This window comes from Bicyclus anynana, chromosome 6 (genome assembly GCF_947172395.1).
Source record: "Bicyclus anynana chromosome 6, ilBicAnyn1.1, whole genome shotgun sequence".
Taxonomy (NCBI): domain Eukaryota; kingdom Metazoa; phylum Arthropoda; class Insecta; order Lepidoptera; family Nymphalidae; genus Bicyclus; species Bicyclus anynana.
In genome coordinates, this window is record NC_069088.1 from 3,152,581 (window position 1) to 3,173,121 (window position 20,541).

Below are 20,541 nucleotides of genomic sequence, written 5' to 3' on the forward strand. Positions count from 1 at the left end.
CTTATTTTAATACTGAAACTATCCTAAAAATACTGGTTTAAATAACGAACGCCCACCCAATGCAGTTTTACAATAGTCACAGACATTCTGCGAATCCTACTACCTACTAATATTATAAACGCAAAAGTTTGTATGGATGTTTTTTTTTTATTATTATTTTTTACAAGGTAGCCCTTGACTACAATCTCACCTGATGGTAAGTAATGATGCAATCTAAGATGGAAGCGGGCTAACTTGTTAGGAGGAGGATGAAAATCCACACCCCTTTCAGTTTCTATACAACATCGCACCGGAACGCTAAATCGCTTGGCGGTACGTCTTTGTCGGTAGAGTGGTAATTAGGCACGGCCGAGGCCTCCCACCAGCCAAATTTGGATGTATGTTTGGATGTTTGTTTGGATGTTTGTTACTCTTTAACGCCGCTACTACTGAATCGATAAGCTGAAAGTTGGAATGGAAATAGATTTTACTCTGGATTAACACATAGGCTACTTTTTATCCCGAAAAAACCGTGGTTTCCCAAGATTTGCGAAAAGTGATGATTTTGATGATATGAATGTTTGTTACTCTTTCACGCCTCAAGTACTGGACCGAATTAGCTGAAATTTGGTATTAAGATATATTATAGCCTGGATTAACACATAAGCTACTTTTTACCCTAGAAAAATCCATGGCTCCCGAGGGATTGGTGAAAAACTAAATTCCACGCGGATGAAGTCGCGGGCGTCCGCTAGTCCAAACATAATTTTATAAGCACCTCCTTTTTCGAAATCGGTTAAAATACCTAGCGAATTAATAACAAATAACTCATGTCAACTTAATAACTTTGCATTGTTAATTAGTGAAATGACTCAGCATTCCGTTAAAATATTACTAACAACTTTCCTATGTAATTTGTGAAAGCATAATTTCACCCTGTGAAATATTATTTTCGTTACATTTCATATTATTACGTGCAAAATAAGAATTACTTGTTATTAGGCTGTCACTCATAATATCATGAAATTAATTTGGAGCTCAAGGGCGTTGGCTTATGTAATATATTAAACAGAACATATTGTTATACCAGCTGTTGCCTGGGATTTAGGTCGGGTATATTATAATATATATTTTTTAATAATAAACTTTTTTATAAAAATATATAATTATTAAGATATTTTTAAATTATTAGTCCATGTCAGTCTCAAAAGTACGAGATAGCGATGTTATTATTAGTCAGATATGAGATACTAGCGCATGCTCACGACTCAGCGTAAAATTCTGACTTAACGGTGCGGGTACGGGTAAAGATGTTTCCGGAATGAATAGTAGCATATGTGTTAATCCAGAGTAAAATCTACTTCCATTCCTAATTTTAACCAAATCGATTTAGTAGTTGCGGCGTTATAGAATAACAAACATCCAAAATAAATACACACACACTTTCCCATTTACACACAAACATTCGCCTTGTGTTCATATTAAATGTTTACATTTTTCGATTTTGGACACTGAATCGATATTGGCATATTTGCCCTGACGCCATTTTTTTATTTTTTCAAAATCACGGCGCATGATGAAAGTAGTAAGTATGTATGAATAGACGACATACAGACAAGCAAAAAATCTTATAAACATAATAAAAAAAAAATAACGTGTCGCACTCGGGCACCGCCACTAACTTTTTCTGTGCACAGCGAAGTCGAAAAAAATCAAAATGGTGGCTAAACTCTAGAAGTAACTATTACAGATTAATGATTATAATAAATGTATCTAGGAATGCGAAAATTGTCTTACGAGTAACTCTTGGTACAGTCATATCAAGGGAATTGTACAAACCAAGAGTTAATACAATTTTCGCATTCGTATATTACTCAGATGGAAATTCTGCCAATATCTCTAAAATTGTTCATTACTCTGTGCCTTGAAGTACGGTTGGGAAGCTCTTCTAGCGAGAGCCCCTCGACGGGGTCTGCGGTACGCTCCGGGTTATTTCGGCCATTGCTTCAACACAGAGCATAGAAACGCCAATTAAGTATAACCTTTTGTTTTGTTGCTTTCGGTTTATGAGCTAATGAATGATAATGAATTTCCCGGAGATTTATTTGCAAGAAATCTAAATGTCTTTGTATAGCTGGTATTAAAAATAAAATCAACAATGAAGTCAAAAAAATATTGGTGGTATATTTTTTCGGTAAAAAGGTAAAGTTTAAAAAAATCCCAACAGTCATTATTAACCCCCGACGAAAAAGAGGGATATTTGACGTCTCTCTGTCTGTCTTTCAGTCTGTCTGTGGCACCATGGCTGCCGAACGGATTTCAATTTAGTTTTTTGTGTACTTACGGGCAAGTGTTCTTAGACAAGTTTGATGAAAATAGGTTGAGCCGTTTAAAAGTTGTGGAGGGTGAAAGTGAGGAAGGACAACCGTATGTTTATAAATATACTCGAGTCCGGGGTCAAATCTAGGATCGAAGCGTGCTAACTTGTTAGGAGTAGAAAGAAAATCTACACCCCTTTCGGTTTCTGCACATCGTACCGAAACGCTAAATCGCTTGGCGGTACGTCTTTGCCGGTAGGGTGGTAACTAGCCAGACTTGGATCAATTAAGAAAAACTCGATCAGCCTAGCTGGGGATTGACCAGGACTGCCATCATGTAAATCCGTACCACTGCGCCACGGAGACCGTCAACTTGTAACGTAAAAGAAAATTTATGGTATCTTGCCCTTGGTCCTCTTTCTCTCTTTCTTGAGAAAAAAAGGCAGTCGAATAATTTCTTGTATTAATATCAATGCATACCTTCGTGCATGAAACAGTTAGGTATAAAATCACGTGGCAACGGGTTGAGCTAGTTCCCAGTTTGTTTCCGTTTACAGTTTAATAATGCTGTAGCTTACCTGTCAATGCATTTGACAACTAATTAAGTTCCCTTGAATGCAGTCGGTTTAGAAACTTGAACTATTATCTGAGAGGAAATCAGTTCTCAAGTTATAATAGGTACGAGTTAAAACAAATCTTCTGATGTAATTGCAGCTTATACTCGTAGTTATGTGAACTATTAATTTAAAATAAATAATTTATATGTACTTATTTTTACCGGATACTTTTCAAACAAGAATTGACACTACATACACCAGGCATGAGTTGGGGTGCAATCATTTTACAATATTTTAGTAAATATTGTAATAATAATATAATTGGAACGAAGTTCCATATCGCGCGTTGCGAAAGGGTAGCCCCCTTTCGCAACGACAGAAAAAATTAAGACCAAAAGTTGTAACGACACTTTTTGCAGCATTAGTTATAAGCAGTGTGCGTGTTTCTCTGTCTGTCTCTCTCTCTTTCTGTCATAGAAAGCAAGCCAGTTTTTTTCGTTTCGTCTTTCTATTTCGCATTGAACAGTGCGGTGTCGCGATGATTTTTTTTGGAATGGGATGATCCTTTGACACATCTCAAGTTTTTTCAATAATATTATGATTGTACTCTAACATATTGAAATATATAGTTCTAGTACAAGTATATTTGACATCGATTATTAATTATCGGAGTATGTCTAAGTAGTTTCGAATCAATGCGAGGCCTTTAGTCATGAGCTTCTCAATATCACGCAAAATGATGTAAGCCAAATTACCGACGATAATCACGTGGGTATATTTGTATAGTTTAAAGTCTAACTATTATGTAAAATCTATTCAAAAACAAGAAACCCTTGGTTGCTAAAACATTAGTATATATCTACTTATGTTTCATAATTTGGTGTAATTATTAATTTTTAATATAAATTACAATTTCAAATATATTAACATGAAAGATTTTTCTTTTTTTTAATTTCAAGCATTCATCATTTAAAACTTAAATACAGACTTTCGTCCAAAAACCATAATCTGCTTGGCAGCAGAGATACGGTAAATATATACTATCTTAATACAGAATTGTTACAAAGAGCGCTTCTACGCTTAAATAAAAGTGTCATTACATACTTGTTTTAAATATACAAGAGTTATAAACGAGCCAGTCAGACATAAGTACTGTTAGAGCAGAGAGAGTCTAGATTAAGGACATCAATTTACGATACTAATTAAGATAAGACACGTACGATCGGCGCTGTGGAGAAAATGAAGAGGAAAGTAGTGGAGAGAGTGCAATTAATTCTTGTCTTTAAGTCGGCCTTACTATGTCATTCTTCGACTAGTAGCGATCTAATATTAAACTCCGAAGTTTCAAATTTTCAAAATTCTTAAAAAACCTTGTGTTCTTAATTTAAATTATGTACTGTATCGTTAATGTCAACAGCCCTTATACTTGAATACCAGTAAAGGTTATAGGTTAGTTAAATATAAAACAAAATGTTCTTTTTATAAATACGAGTATATTTTGAAAAGTGAATGACGTTTATACAAATTTTCAACCACTGTTAATATTTTTACGCAAAAAAGTAGCATATTATAATACATTCTTCTGCAAGGTCTTTTATCTGTATACCAAAATTCATCATAACCGTGACAGATTTACTTTCTCTTAAAGAAAAAACTTAATATTATGAAAACATGAATTCTTAAAACATCAATGTATTGTATTTTATTTAATTAGAAAACTGCAATAGCACAATAACATATGTAACACACAACTGCAGAATACTTAAAAACAATGTACCGTCGACGGAAATAAAACGCCATACTGTAAGCTTTGGTGGGCGGTTTTCCATGTACTCTAAAACGAGGTAAATCATTTGCTGAAAATTTTCATCTAAAAAAGAAAAGAGTGCAATAATTATGCTTTTAATATATAAAATTTATATGTTACACTTTCAACAAACAAAACAACAAACTTTATTAAATATATTTTATTATGAAAAAGTTGAAAGTTTGTTAGCTCATGCTTCTCTCTTAGGTATGTACGAAATATACCCTTTTGATTAAAAAAAATAATCATTAAAATCGGACAGCTCAATAAAAAGTTATGCTTGGTTTTATATTACGAAAATGGGGATGATTGATTGTTTACCTATTAATTTTGGTGTAAAACCAAGTATAACTTTTTATTGAGAGGTCCGATTTTGATATTTTTTTTTTTATTATTAAAAGGTACATTCCGAAGATAGTCTCATATAAATTTGAAAAAAACAATTCGAACCCAAAAGCTAGGAAAACGGAAGATGACTGATTGTCGGCCCATTAATTGGACCATTTGCACCACCTCCAAAGTAATCAATAGATAGAAAATATCATAATATTTTGTTTTGCTTATTAGTTTTCTGCATACATTTGTATTTTGGAAGACGTTAGTTAGTATATTTAAATAATTTATTATATAAATAGCATAGATATTTTTAACAGTATAAATCATTTTGTCACCGCACCAAAACATTTCCGATTTTATATAACATAAAAAACATGACTTTAAAAAAAAAAATCAAAATCAGAGTTGTTTCTGAGGACTTCCTATGCTTGTTTTATGTATTCTTTGACTCCACTAAACATATGAAAAACAATTACGCCATATACTTGGATGGTTGAGTGTCTGGTCCATTGAAATCTTCTACTCTTTCTTTCTACTTCTCAAAGTCAAGATAGTTCCAAACTTCTTAGTTACCTACCGTAGGAGTATCAGCGGATAATCTTTCAGCTTATACTAAATCACAAAGATCTGATTATAGCAGGCTCTCAATTAATATGTATGGTATGGATGTTGAAAACTTTTTGTTTTCTTAGATATACTGTTAGCATAAGTTATAACTGCTTAATAATTACCTCTTTCGGTTATTAATACCACGCCGAGGGTTTCTTTAATTTTATCGTATTCATTCAATATTAATTCCGCAATGAAAGCTGGTGCACACATTAGAATTATTGAGACGGTTCCTTCCAATATTAAGTTTAAGGTGCGATAAATGTCATTCTACAAAAAATATGAAACACAAATTATTATTATGATGTACTAGTGGACGCTTGCGACTTTGTCTGCCAATTCAGTTTTTTACAAATCTCCGGGAACCATGAGCTTTTTCGGGAAAAGTAGCCTTTATGTTTATTAACATACTAGCTGACGCCGCGCTGTTTCACCCGCGCAGTTCCCGTTCCCGTAGGAATACGGGAATAGAATATAGCTTATAGCCTTCCTCGATAAATGGGCTATCTAACAGTGAAAGAATCTTTCAAATTGGACCAGTAATTCTTGAGATTAGCGCGTTCAACCAAACAAACAAACGAACAAACTTCAGCTTTATAATATTAGTATAGATAGGCTACTTTTCCCCCTCCCCCCCTCTCTGTTTACTTTAAGTAGAGAACGATAGGCACAAATTCGAAGCTCACACTTTCAAGTTATAAAACATTGTTACGCTCTACTGGTATGCCCTGCGAAGAGTCTTTTGTTGCATGTTGTATCATCATCATCACAATATCAGCCAAAAGACGTCCACTGCAGGACATAGGCCTATTGTAGGGACTTCCAAACATTACGATCCCGAGCCGCCTGCATTCAACGAACACATCGACTCGCTTGGGGGTCGGCCAACACTGCGTTATCTAGTGCGGGGTCGCCATTCCAGCAACTTGCGACCCCAACGTCCTAACCTCAACGAACTATGTGCTCTGCCCATTGCCACTTCAGCTTTATGACTCGTTGAGCTATGAGGGTATTTTTGGATCTCCTCATTTCTGATTCGATCACGCAAAGATACTCCAAACATAGCTCGTTCCATCACCCGCTATGTGACTCTGAGCCTTCTTATGAAGTGGCATAGGCTTGTTAAATCGATGGTTTTTCAGTCACCATTATGTCTAGCTTGATCCTTCAATTATTACTATGAAAAAGTAGGAAACCCTAATAAATAGATATTTATTTATATCTTACTTACATTGATAGTGAATAGTATAATACCTCCATACACATAATAAATGGATTTACATAGTATAAAGATTATATTGAAGAATATCTGTAAAGAAGTAAATCGTGACATTTTATCGATTTAGAGAGTAACAATATAATTATATACTCAGTGGCACAATCGTCTGCCCACTTTAATATGACGCGGGTATATTCAAGTGGGCGGATAATTGTGCCTCTGAGTATAATTGTCTAAAATATAAACCTGTAGACTTACCGCTAATTTCATTGACTTTTTTGCATTGCCCATAGTATCTAGTAAAATTTTATATAAATGTAAAAACTTTTTCAATATGACAAACTTATTTTTTATGGTAATGTTTTCGTTTGTACATTTTATTTTTAAATTAGATGATAAGTGTTTTGTTCTGGACCATATCAACTCCAATATAGCAGACCTTGTTAAATTACTTAAATTATTTGTCATTATTATAAGAAATACGCTAAGATGATTTATGCTCCAGAATGATTGTTCATCAAAAACAAATATAAATTCCCCAAAAATTCGTAGTAAAATTAAAATACTGAAAAACGTGACAGTCACATTTACGTCAAACAGTTTAATTTTATATTCGACCATTATATCAATAGTTGTGATAATAGAGTAAAATTTAGGCAATTGATGCCTGTAAATGGTTAATATTACAACATTTGTAATAAAATGTAATATCATAATACTATAAAAAGCAACAAACATCAAAGAAAAGCCCTCAATCACTATGTATATAACATGTACACAAATCACAAAATAAGCGAAACAATAAAATTTTGCTATATTGTTCAAAATTTTAGATTTGAAAACCTCATTGTAACATCCAAACAAAAGCTCTACAACCGTTAAAAATTTTAAAGAACTCATGTTAATAATATTAGTTATGTAAAAGAAACAATATAGAGTATTTCTATATAACAGTGTATGCAGTTAAAAGGCTATCTTTGAAATGACAATCGAATAAAATCAACCATTTTAGCGTTATTTTACTTAATATGATTACCATCAACAATCACTTACATAAATTAGTTTTAGTATTTATTATTAAAATCGTTGTTATAGTAACAATTTGTAAACAATAATATCTTTTACTAGCTGTACCCCACGGTTTCACCCACACATAGACCCGTTTCTGTATAAATATCTGGAAATAATCCACGAATTAGAACGACTGAATGCCTCGAGAGTGCTACATACAGGTACATACCTACGAGACCCAATGATCCCTATCATTATCAATCCATATTCGACCCACTGCTGAGCTCGAGTCTCCTCTCAAAATGAGAGGTGTTAGGCCAATGCAGATTGGCAGATTTCACACATGCAGAGAATTAAGAAAATTCTCAGGTATGCAGGTTTCCGCACAATGTTTTGTGATATTTAACTTATTAAAATCCACACATCTGAAAAATTGGACGTGGAAGCCCCGGACCGGCTTCAAATCCACACCCTCCGGAATCGGAGTCAGAGGTCATATCTACTGGGTCATCACGGCACTTTCTCTAAAATGGAAGCGAGCTTTCTTGAAAGAAGTACAATTTGAGGCAGGAGAAGAACTTCATTTTGATTTTGAGACTCATCTGAAATGCATGGTAGGATCCGGAGCATATAATACGACTCACTCACAACATAAAAGTTACTATGATATACAAAATGCTCGCAACATTACATTCTGAAGAAGAATAAATATTATTTTAGAACACAAAGCACTTGTTGCATCTCATGTAGCTCAATGAATCTGGCTCTAGTTTCTTGTTAAATTCCTTCCATATAAGTCTGTTCTCGGCAGTATGTAAACAATTTTGTCGCATGTTATTTTAACACTTGAGAGACTGCAGTTTGTTACTTGAGACGCAAATACAACGGTATTTTAATGCTTAAGCAACATTATTAATTTCTTTATAGAATTTTATAAAAAATATCATTGACTGACTGAATTACAGACTGTCTGAATAAATAATAGCCCGTTCAATTTAAAACCTAAAATATATGTGAAGCTTTATTAATTCCCTGATAAAAGCTGAAAACTGGCAAAATCGTTAAAACATAGCTAGAAATAAAAATTTAAAGTTCTCATCGATCTGGTACCTCAAACAAAACCGCAGGTTAAAGTTTTAAAATAATTAAAATATTAGGAAAACGGTAAGCCTTTTCATGATTTGGTTTTATCATTAAGGTGGGTACAGATTGGTGCAATGCAACATGTAATGCAACATGCAATGCAAGAATTTGATGTCCACATTGCTGCAATGTATCACAAATGCTCGTGGTTTGGACGCCTCGCGCGCACGAACTGCGCCTGGGTCGCGCACGCTCCGAGCGTTACAACTCGTGCGCGGTTCGATCCGAGATTTGTCGGTTTTTGGTACGAACACAAAGGGGCGCGCAGTGTGCGCAGGACTGAGCCGACTGATTCGTAGTCAATGCGCGTACCGCGCACGCCACACGTCCAAGGCAGCAGCGAACATGCAATGTAAGGCAGAATATTACATCACATGTTGCATTGCACCAATCTGTACCCACCTTTAGATCTCAGGGACGGTGGCTCTTAGAAAAAAGTATTGAAACTTTTTTATAGATATGATCTATAATGTTTATCTGAGACTAGCTGATGCCGCACGGTTTTACCCGCGTGGTTCTCGTACCCGTAAGAATACAGGGATAATATATAGCCTATAGCCTTCCGCGATAAATAGGCCGTCTAGTACAGAAAGAATTTTTCACATCGGACCAGTAGTGCCTGAGATTAGCGCGTTCAATCAAACAAACAAACTCTTCAGCTTTATAATATTTAAACGCCTAATGTTTTCCTAAAAATCCAGATACCGGATCGACGGCGACTTTTTTAATTTTATTTCTAATTATGTTTAGGACGATTACTCGTATACCAATTTTCAGTTCTATGGGAATTAATGTAGCCTCGGATGTCTAATTTGACTGAAGTATAGTTAGTATAAGTATAGATCGTCTTGACTTACTTATATGACCCCATATCAGACTAAATATTATAAAGAAATTGTATAATTAACAAAGTATAAAATAGGGTAAATATAATATAGGGTTTCTGGATGGTTTGAAAACACGTTTTTACGCTTACGAAAAACTTAATTCCACGCGGACGAAGTCGCGGGCGACCGCTAGTAATTGATAAAGAAAACATTTACTTTCTTATATCTTGCATTTCGGCGTACATTGATAATTTTCTGGACATTCCTGACAACATTTTGCTACTTTGTATGATCGCATTTCAGTTCACTTGTGGAATTTGCTACGCCACAATTATTGTCGTAGCACCTAAGTGCTACGGTTTGTGCTACGTCGAAATAAATGAACAGTGGTATTTCGGATGAAGTCTAGATACTGAAATTGGTGTTTCATGCTTCGTTATTGAATTAATCGCTTGAATTGCTGAATTTAATTATGGTGAAATCATTGATTTGTCGTTTGACTGCAATTACTTTATAAAATAATGATTTTGTGTTAGTTTAGAAAGGATATAATATCTTTTTTAGTTTTTTGTTTTATTAATATTTAGTTAGTTTTTATCATTAAGATATTTGTATTTTTATTTTTGCTCTAAGTTTAAATTGTTAATTTTGAATGGTGTAATCATCTATAATGAGGGAATAGCGATGGAAGTTGCAACACGGTTTATACTAGTGCAACTTCCATCACATTAATTGTTTGGATTTACACATTTATGTATACTTATATTAAATAAGCATCATCATCATCGTAATATCAGCCGATGGACGTCCACTGCAGGACATAGGCCTTTTGTAGGGACTTCCAAACATCATGATACTGAGCCACCTGCATCCAGCGAATCCCTGCGACTCGTTTGATGTCGTCTGTCCACCTGGTGGGGGGTCGGCCAACACTGCGCTTACTAGTGCGGGGTCGCCATTCCAGCACTTTGGGACCCCAACGTCCATCGGCTCTTCGAACTATGTGCCCCGCCCATTGCCAGTTCAGCTTCGCAACTCTATATGAGCTATGTCGGTGAATTTGGTTCTTCTGCGGATCTCCTCATTTCTGATTCGATCACGCAGAGATACTCCCAACATAACTCGTTCCATCGCCCGCTGTGTGACTAATAAGCATGTACTTGTATATTGTACTTACTTACTTAGTAGCAACTTTTAGTAATAAGGCTATTGTTTCATTTTTATGTGTACTTTTCTTAAATAAAAATTAAGAATATAAAAAACAAAAAAAAGAGGGTTTAGGCCTTAGCCTACCACGCTGGCTCAATGCGGATTGGCATACTTCACACACGTAGAAAATTAAGAAAATTCTCAGGCATGCAGGTGTCCTTAACCATCTGAGACTCGTGATATTTATTTTTAATAGAAAATACAAATAAAATATGCCTAAGAGAGCACGTTAAGCCGGTTATTATCATTAACGTGGTCGTTACTAACATTTAAATCAATTTAACAGTATTGCACTCAGCCTCCAACTCACATTAGTTCGCCAAGGATAATGATGAATATTTCAACAGATAAGTTTATTTTTTCAATTTTTTTAAATAGAATTATATTTTATTTATTTACTAGAATTAAATTTATCCTTTTTAACATCTAAACAATGATTACACCTAATACTGCCTTAAAACCATTATTGTGGTAAGTAAATACATCTATGTGTACAATTGCAAAACTGAACGCAAGTTTGTCTGGTGCCACGAGAATGGGTTGCTGTGAAACACTGTTGCGTGTTGACGTAGTTCGGCCGCGGGTACAGAGATGGCGCTTATTACAGAGATTTTACTATCTGAAAGTTAATGTACTAGCAGCAGAATATATTTTTTTTAGTTGATTCGATTTAAAATTTGTTTATAAAACTATGCTATTATATTACACTCACTAAAAAATAATTAAGGTATAGTTCCGAGTTCAAGAACACTATTAGTAGTAACCTAATTCGAAAGGACATTTATCAAGAAATATTAAAAACTACTTGACGTATAAAGGTTAAGGATATGATGATAGCTTTTAACCACAGGATATACCACATACCCCGAGGCATGCACTATTCGAATGCTCAGGTTGCACAGACCTGAGAGCTGCGGCCGACGGAACAAGCGACGGAGTAAACGCAGCAAACCTTATAACTCGTATGCTGTCGAGCGATGAAGAGTGGCAAAAGTACGCTCATATGCTCCGAGCCACGATGAAAAGAAGAGAAGAAAAAGAAAGAGAAGAAAAACGAGAGAGATATATCAGGATATATCAGGAAGGTCAGCGTGAAGTAATGCCAAGCGGTTCCACGCTGACCACGGAGCACAGGGGAGGTTATTTTTAGTCCGTGCAAGTCGGACATGCCCTGCCGACTAGCCGGCAGAAGTCCGAAGGGATTTTTTTCCTCCCCGACAAAAAAAAAAAAAAAACCACAGGAACACTGTGGTGACAGTTGAAAGATTGTAATCAATACATTTCTTCTCAACACGTATACATAAAGTTGAAGCGTCTAACTCTAATTTCAAAACAACTGTGCTTATAGTTTTCCTTGTGTAGTGTAGGCTTCGGCCGTAGCTAGTTACCATCCTACGGCCAGTGATGTACCGCCAAGTGATTTAGTGTTCCGGTACGATACTGCGTAGAAACTGTCAGAGATAAGGGCCTGTAGACAAGTGGCACGTCGATTCTCTTTCTACGATCGCAAACGCTTCGAAAATTCAAAAATTTATAGGAGTGACGTCTGTTATCGACAGGTCACGTTGTCGAAGTTGTCGATCGGATCTGTCATTTCCATACGTTTTTCTAGTTTTCGAAGCGTTAGCGTTTGTAGAAAGAGATAATCGACGTGCCGCTTGGCAACAGGCCAAGGGTAGAATAGACTTGTACCTCTTACAAGTAAGACCGCTTCCATCTTAGACGCATCGTCACTTATCATCAGGTGAGATCGCAGTTAAAGGCTAACTTGTCATAGAATAAAAATAAAAAATACTAGCGAACGCCTTCGACTTCGTCCGTGTGGAATTCAGTTTTTCACAAATCCAGCGGGAACCATGGCCTTTTTCGGGATGAAAAGTAGCTTATGTGTTAATCCAGAGTAAACTATTACCATTCTAAATTTCAGCCAAATCGCTTTAGTAGCCGCTGCGTAAAGGAGGAACAAACATACATACATACTTACACACACACAAACTTTCGCCTTTATAGTATTAGTGTGATAAAAATAATACTAAAGCTACTACTATACTAAAAAATCTGTCTGTCTGTCTGTATGTACATATGCGTCTTTGTTCGGGCGAATCTTTGCAACAGCTAGATAGATTTTAATCCATAAATACTATCCGGTTGTTCACAAGCCCTACGAAAACTATCCCAAACATAGCACACAAACGCGATTGGTTTTTAGGCAATAGCCATAAATAAATGTGATTAACATCCCCATAGATAATATCTGCGGCGAAACGCGCGCGGGCGACAAATAAATCACGCCACAGCGTATTTATTACCTGCGAGTGGTGCTGCTAATCTGTAGCAAATTAGCTGCTCATTCGATACAGGAAATGAGCAATAACCGGGAAACTTTGAGATTTTGTTAAATTTATTACTGACAGTACTGTAAATTTCTGAAAATAACTTGCTCATCCTGAATCTCATTTTGAGAATGACAGTATTGACGGCCTCCGTTGCGCAGTGGTATGCGCGGTGGATTTACAAGACGGAGGTCCTGGGTTCGATCCCCAGCTGGGCAGACTGAGATTTTCTTAATTTGTCCAGGTCTGGCTGGTGGGAGGCTTCGGCCGTGGCTAGTTGCTACCCTACCGGCAAAGACGTACCGCTAAGCGATTTAGCGTTCCGGTACGATGCCGTGTAGAAACCGAAAGGGGTGTGGATTTTCATCCTCCTCCTAACAAGTTAGCCCGCTTCCATCTTAGACTGCATCATCACTTACCATCAGGTGAGATTGTAGTCAAGGGCTAACTTGTAAAGAATAAAAAAAAAAGAAAAAAATGAGTAAGATCGATATTCTGACCTACGCGTACCTCTTCAGAGCAATGCTCATAACTGATAACTATCAGCTATGGATGGAGCATAGCACGAGCTGACAGGTTTATATTGCTTATGCTCTTGTATAATGTATACCTTCTTCTTTTTCTTCCTAGCGTGGTCCCACTCATCATCATCATCATCATATCAGTCGATGGACGTCCACTGCAGGACATAGGCCTTTTGTAAGGACTTCCAAACATCACGATACTGAGCCACCTGCAGCGAATCCCTGCGACTCGCTTGATGTCGTCAGTCCACCTGGTGGGGCGTCGGCCAACACTGCGCTTACAAGTGCGGGGTCGCCATTCCAGCACTTTGGGACCCCAACGTCCATCGGCTCTTCGAACTATGTGCCCCGCCCATTGCCACTTCAGCTTCGCAACTCGTTGAGCTATGTCGGTGACTTTGGTTCTTCTGCGGATCTCCTCATTTCTGATTCGATCACGCAGAGATACTCCTAAAAAAAATCGATTTACAAAGTTTTAGTCAACATTGATTATTATTGGCAATTTAAATATTTTTAGCATAGATCAAAACGTTAGCGCCAAGATATTTTCACAAGAATTACTATTATACGTATTTAAGGCAATAAATCCACGTAAATCAAGGTAGGCACTATAAATCGACTTCGAGTAACAGTATTTCTAGTGGCGAACCGACGGTAGATCTTTTAAGCGAAGTAAAGTTATGGCCGTATAAAGCAGGAAAAATTGTTAAATTTTAGTTCGTAAGTTCAAGAAAAATTCAACATATTATAAATCAGGAAGACGACGAAGAAATCTTTACCTATTGCGTTCCCAAGAAAGTTGAATAGAAAAAAATATGAACTTTTTTGAGAGCCTTTTTCAATATTAGTAAAAAATTATGGATTTATTTCACGATTTCTAGAAAATGCATAAAATATTTTATGGAACTCTAAAAAGTTGCATGCTTAAAAGAAGAGTCTTCCTGTTTATTACAGTAATTATAAATATGAGAGAAAATAATAATAAACATTGGGGTTCCGTGGCAGTTCGCTCGCAGCAAAAATACAAAAAACGGGCTGTCGGACTTTTGTAGGCCTCTGGTTTTTCAACTTCCTGCCGGGGTCTACCCACCGCCCAGTATATTTATGTATTTATTTACATTAATTTATATAATTAGGTAAATTTTAATTGATTGGCATACTACCTATGTAGCTTCTACTAAAAGCTCTTGATCTATCCTTTGAGAGAATACCAAAGCGTTCCATGTAAGTTAAGACAACATTCCAAATACCATAGCGAAGTGTCTATACGTATGTATGTATTTTGTGAACGACAAAGACAAGTACAGAACTAGAGGCGACCCAAACCGTAATATACGTTATCCAATTAGGACACTCATATATAGGAGACTACTGAACAAAACTTCGCAATCTGTTAGGAGCATGGGTGCTGGTAGTCTTTTTTTTATTATCTACAAGTTAACCCTTGACTACAATCTCACCTGATGATACATCGCCACCAGAAGCGGGCGAAGTTGGTAGGAGTTGGATGAAATCCACACCCCTTTTGGTTTCTACACGACATCGTATCGGAACGCTAAATCACTTGGCGGTACGTCTTTGCCGCGAGGGTAGTAACTAGCCACACCAGCCAGACCTGGACTGATTAAGAAAACCACAATCGACCCAGCCGGGGTTTGAACCCAAGACCACCGTCTTGTATATCCTCTGCGCATACGACTGCGCCACGGAGGCCGTCAAAAATCCATCATCTGTTTGCATTATTAATACATTGCAAATATGTTAATTAAATGGCGGCCGGATAGTATTCATTAAATGATTTTTTTAATTAAATTTATTTAATTTACTTCTCTCGTTGATTCATTAGTAAGGAAATGTACATTAACTTTAACACACTTTTCAAGCAATAACGTAATTTAATAAAAAAGCGATATTTTACTTTTATTACAGAATCAAAAGTTCATTTTTGCAAGACAAACAATGCTCATTGCTCATGAATGCAATTCAACTAAAATACACTTTTGTATGTTAATTTCATTAAAATTCAGATGTATTCGTATTGAGACCAACAGACTGGTATGTAATATGATTACAATTTTGAATTAAATTTAATACTATTATTATAAAGCTGAAGAGTTTGCTTGTTTGATTGAACGCGCTAATTTCAGGAACTACTGGTCTGATTTAAAAAATACTTTCAGTGGTAGATAACCCATTTATCGAGGATGACTATAAGTTATATTATATTTTCAAAAAAACTAGGGATCCTTCCTGAAACTCCAATAATATAACCCAAGGTGTACAAAAGTTTGTTTACATGGCGTGCGCTGCAAAAACTGATGATATTAGAATAAAATAATGTACTACGACTCTGCAGAACACTTTATTTTCTACAACTTTTAACAGATATAGTACCTTTTGTACCTTAATAAATGATTTAAATCATATACTAAGGTTTACTTTTACTTAAGTTTTTGTTGGAAAGCAATATGATCGTTACTGAGGCCAATACGCTTTTATTGTTATTTTTTGTCTGTCTGTCTGACAGTCCGTCTTTTTTATTACCGGACATCACGCTGAAATTACTGAATGAATTCAAATGAAACTAGGCTTGATTTGATGCCATAATACGAAGGTGGATATATTTTCTGTCGCGAAAATAAAATCAAAAAGGGGTGAACTAGGGGTAGAAAGTTTTTATGGAAATTCCTTCAGTTTTCAAGGTAAATTTGTATATATAAATTAGTGGACTATTAATTATACTTTAAAAAACTTGCAAAAATATAAATAGAAGGCGTGAAATAGGGGGAAAGATTACATCGATTTTTACGTGGACGAAGTCGCGGGCGTCCGCTAGTAAATAAGATAAAGGAACTTACTACCCTGAGCCATAATCCGAAGCCCCGTCTAATCAGTCATAAGGCTAACATTGCGTTAAAAAAGTCCCAAACCAAAGTCTAAGACCAAAAATAACAAACAACGATGCTCTTTAGATGAATCTATGATATTAAAACGTCCCAGATACAGGGAAAACGAACACAAGATATGGTAAAGAATACAGAGTGAAGCGGAAGAAGCAGCGGAAGTCGAGATGGAAACGGAAAATACAACATCTTGCTGTTTACTACTTCCGTCGCTTGAATTGAAGACATTGTATGAAAAGTTCAGAAAGTTTTGACATAACATCTTTACTAATATTATATAGAGAAATGATTTCATTGATTGTTTGTTTGTTTGCTTGCATTGAATAGGCTCTGAAATCACTGAACCGATTTGAAAAATTTTTTCACTGTTGGGAAGCTACACTATTCCCAAGTATATATTTTATCCCCGTATTCCTACGGGAACGGGAACCACACGGGTGAAACCGCGTGGCGTCTGTATTTAATAATTCAAACTAATACCCTTCTCATTGACTCAGTGGTTAGCCAATACGGCTTCTGTTCATGTGATCCTATCTTGTGGTCGCTGTAAAATATTGATTTTTTCTTTTTTGAATGTCTTCTCAGCACTAGCCCAGCTGGCTGATTCACTAATTTGGTATTTATTATCAACCTATTAAAATAAACATCAATTCAATTGACCAATACCTACTGTGTGATATCCACCAGTAAGCACCGGATGACATTTTTACATAGAATATCAATTACGTGTAATATGTCAACTAACAAACGTCAAAGATAGTGAATTAACCGGCTGATGTTCTCGTATTTAATGGTGTTAGACACTAGCATCTCTCGTAGCACCTTAAACCGTCGAATTAAGGAGGTACCGTTACCATTTACAGGCTTATTCACTATCTTTGACGTATGCTTGTTCACATAAACGATATTGAGGTCATATGTAAAAATGTCATCCGGTGCTTACTGGTGGATATCACACAGAAGGTAAATGACATTTTGTCAATTGATTTGATGTTTGTTTAAATAGGTTGATAATAAAGATCAAATGTAAAAATGTCATCCGGTGCTTATTTGGGGATATCACACAGTAGGTAAATGACATTGTGTTAATTGATTTGTTTGTTTAAATAGGTTGATAATAAAGTCCAAAATAGTAATAGGCCAGTTGGCAGCGCTCGTTATAGATTCCTACGACTATACATCAGATTTTTTTCATCGCATTAAAGGAATGCTGAATTATTTATTTGTATTTATCGGTTATTCAAATCTATTTAAGAACCATTGATATCTCTATGGCAATACATCGGGTGCCGGGTGAACGAGTAGTTTATAATTTTAAAAGGGAAGAATTTAAGTAGTAGGTATAAACTGTAGTCGGTTAGAAAATGCATAAAGCACAAAAGTTTGCTGTGAAAATACTTTAAGAAATAATATAAAAACACAGTTGCGGCTTTACGTGGCCAGTTAGCTTGTTAGATTTTTGCCGCCCAGACTGACCTCTGAATTTCTTTATTTAGGTAATTTCCTGTAAAGAAAGTTGCAACTTTTAAGTAATCTTAGTTATGTTAAGTACGTACCTACAGATATAAAAATTTTCATTGAATTTTTAAGACTCTGATTTCGTAAAATATTTCGGCTTCAGTCTAAGCTGGTTAATCCGTGACTGTGAAAATACCTTACTAAATATCACTTTAGAAATAAGATCTACACATTTAAAATCACTCGGTCATTTAACACAATTGCCCGTCCTAATTCCAAAGGCTAGTGCAAACATGAAGCTAACTAATGGAGATTTATATACGGCCCATTATTTCGCCTGCCGGAATCAATTTTGCCTCGTCTATTACAAATTTGCACGTTAAACTTCAAGGAATTGAATCAAATTACAGCACCGGAATTAGTTTGCTTAGGCGTCAGTGGCGTGTTTAAATTCACGTGAACTTCCGAGCTTCAACTATTTTACAAGCGAATGTTTGACGTGCTAAATAAAATTTACTACGGGTATGTTAGAAGAATAATATTTTTTAAATGTTTTTTTTTAATCGCACACGACTTGACAATCTACGCATTGCACACGAATATTTTGTATACAAAATTCGTTATCATCCCATATTCGGCTCACTGCTGAGCTCGAGTCTCCTCTCAGAATAGTCAATAATCTACCACGCTGGCCCAATGCGGATTGGCAGACTTCACACACGCAGAGAATTAAAATAAATCTCTGGTATGCAGGTTTCCTCACGATGTTTTTCCTTCACCGTTTGAGGCACGTGATATTTAATTTCTTAAAATGCACAAAACTGAAAAGTTGGAGGTGCATGCCCCGGAACGGATTCGAACCTACACCCCCGGAATCCGAGGCAGAGGGTCATATCCACCTGGCTCTTATTATTCAAAATTGGCGGCAAGTAATTAGGATGGCCCGGAGATTTACGAAAGAATCTTAGCCACCGACGTAGCTTAACGAGTCGTGAAGCTAGAGTGGCAATGGACGGGGCAGACACTTCAAAAGCCAGTAGTCGTTGGGGTTGGCGGACGTTGGAGTCTTGGAATTGCGACCACGCACTGGAAAGCGCAGTGTTCCAACGGTGGTCAGTGGTCGACCCCCCACTAAAGTGAACTGACGACATCAAACGAGTCGCAAGGAGTCGCTGGATGCAGGCGCCTAAAGACCGTTAGAAGTCCCCACAAAAGGCGTCTAATATAGTGGACATTCATCGGCTGATGATGTTATCTAAATTAAAACAAATAGGCGCTTGGCACTAATCTTTGTATCACGCTTGGGTGGACGACATGCGGTGTCTTGTTAAATATAACTCCGTACTACCAAAGCATTTCAATTAGTGCTCTGAATGTAGCCTTTTGAATAATGTAAGCGAGAACTTTGATTGAAGCTCGCCTCGTCGTGTTGTCCTTAATCCCCACTTGTTTGGATGTTTTAGCGGTAACTTTCTACATTAAATTAAAAAGTTGAAACTGTCACATTAGAGATTTTTCGTGGTATCGGCACCCGAAGACAAGTTTATAGGGAACAGTTTTAGTAATCGCTTAAATAGCAAACATGTAGGTTATCTTAGATAGATCTGTGTATGTGTATTTTTAATGAATAATACATACACCAATTTGTTTTTATTTCACCTACCAGTATGTAAAATCTACTAACTAACATTATTATTTAACAAGTAATCCTTTGGTTTGCAAAGCTAAAGTTTGTTTGTTTGAACGCGCTACTTTCACGAACTACTGGTCCGATTTGAAAAATTCTTTCCGTGTTAGATAGCCCATTTATCGAGGAAGGCTATAGGCTATATATTATCCCCGTATTAATATGGGAAAAGAACCACGCGAGTGAAACCGCTCGGCGTCAGCTAGTTTTGTCATACCTAGCACTGTTAGTCAAGTATAGTAATACGATAAATACCCACTGAAATTCGTTTTAAAAATTAGGCAGGTTGAATTTTGTACAGCTATAAAACTTCACCGTGTGAAATAAAAAAGGAACATTATTTAAGCCTAACTTAATGTATGCAAGACTATGTCTATTGGATACACTAGAAACGTATACATACGAGTAGCTGCATCAAAGTAATACCGCTCGGTAGCCCCGTTAGTGATTTATGTGAGGTGGCATACGATTAACATCAAAGAGGCTGTTCGGCCGGTTTAGCGTATTTCAATTAGTATACCCACCGGTGTTGCCTCCTGAATAATGTATGACAGAACAGTGATTGAAATGTTATTCACCACTGCCGCCCTTCATTCCTGAGCCTAGAGGAATAACTATCAA